The sequence below is a fragment of the Pterocles gutturalis genome, unplaced genomic scaffold (genome assembly GCF_000699245.1).
Source record: "Pterocles gutturalis isolate BGI_N339 unplaced genomic scaffold, ASM69924v1 scaffold19487, whole genome shotgun sequence".
Lineage (NCBI taxonomy): Eukaryota > Metazoa > Chordata > Aves > Pterocliformes > Pteroclidae > Pterocles > Pterocles gutturalis.
The window spans coordinates 49978-51748 of record NW_010113237.1 but is presented as its reverse complement, the minus strand read 5'-3'; positions in this window follow the sequence as shown (position 1 = coordinate 51748).

Sequence of the window (1771 nt, the reverse complement as noted above, 5' to 3'; positions counted from 1 at the left end):
TGCACTGAATTCTAGAAAACGATGATGTCAAGGTAATTTACTTTACAAAAAGTGATGCAGGCCACTTGAACAAGTACAATTACCTGTTTTATCTAGGCTATGGCATGAATGTGGCACATCTGACCATTGCAGTTCTTCCTAAGACGACTTGGGTAACAAATAAGGATACGGAGCTGTCATCCCAGGGCTGTCTTGAGTATCTCAGCACAGCACATTGCTGTTTTGTGTGTAGGTACACACAAAATTCTCCATGTTTGCTTAAATCATACATGCCTTAAGTTACTTTGCTTAGTTCAGCTTAAAGTTCCTCGTGGGGCTTCTACCAGCAGTGGCATGACTTACCCCTTCACAGGCGGTTTCAGCATAAATGTGACTGGTTCCCACTGTGAATAGATCTGAATCTTGGTTTACCTAAAATATTGCTAGTAACTTTTTCTTCAGCAGCTTTCTGAGAAGTCTCATTTGAAGTCCAGTGTGTGTCCTTGTCTTTCTTTAAAAGGGAAAAGATCAAATAGTGAATCTCACTTGGTAAGATATTCTGTAAGAGTAAAAAGCATCTCTCGCTATACAGAATTGCCCACCCTGCCATACACTGAAGGCATAGTTTGATGTCCTACTGAGTAGTGTTACTGCCACTAGAAGAAAAGTATTTCAAAGTGCAGCCTGAGCAGTCACAGGTGAGAAATATTGATTAAAATCTCTTTGTGCCATTTCTCCAAATTTCGTAGTTGTTATTGACTAATCTTGAAAACTTGCATCTTAACTTTACCGTGAGAAATCCTGATTTATTCTAGGATCTTACCTAAGTTAGTATTTTGTTTAATAAAGAATTCAGTGTTTTTAGCTATGTTCTATATGGAAGAATATAAACTTTATATTAATGATTTTCAGGTTTTAGATGACTTCTGTTTACAGTTACCATTTAAGTTAGAGTATTACCTATTCCACTACAAATTTTACTTGCCGTGTTGATTAAGTAAACTATATTAATGATCAGACTGCTTCCCTTGTACACAAATAACTTTGCACTTAACATTGTGATAGGATGGTAACAGAGGGAATGCTGTTAATTGCAGTTAGAGTAGTTTTGAACACCTTATCTTTCTGTAAACTTCTTGATAATTTTCCACTAGAGGAACATGTTTTTATTGTTGTCGATTTTGAAGATTCCTTCTTTGTTCTCTCAGAGAAAGCTTGAAGAAATAGAAGTGCAGAAGTCGAATGAAGCATTTCAGATGTATGATGCAAAGGACTTGCTTTTTCCACTACAAGCACAGCATCCAGGGAGAAAAAACCCCAGGCTCAGCTGTGACAATTCACGAGTGCTTTGGAATAGAGGTGGCATTCCAGTGGTTGTCAAATAAGTTATATTTTAAACAGTATGTGAAGTTGATGCTTTAAGTGTAAAATTGGGTTTCTCCTAAGTCAAGTATAAATAACAAAAATGAGCTTTTGATTCAAGACTCAGGAGAGAAAAAATAATTTTGCAGAGTTTGCTTGGTCTTGGCCTATGGAGAAACCACCAAGATTGTTCTGAGTTTTCAGTTAAAGTATTTTGAAGGAGACTTGGAGCTGTAGCAATATGTGGTGATCATTGTAAAGCCGAGAGCGGATTTGACTTCCTTTTGAGAACGTTACCCAACACTAACATTTTTGTCTTGCATTCTTAGTAGAGTTTGGAGCGTAACAATATTTTTGTGCAGGTACTGTATTTCAATCAAGGAGTATGTAGATAATGAGTGAAAAATCTGTGCTTTGCCAAACTTATGCA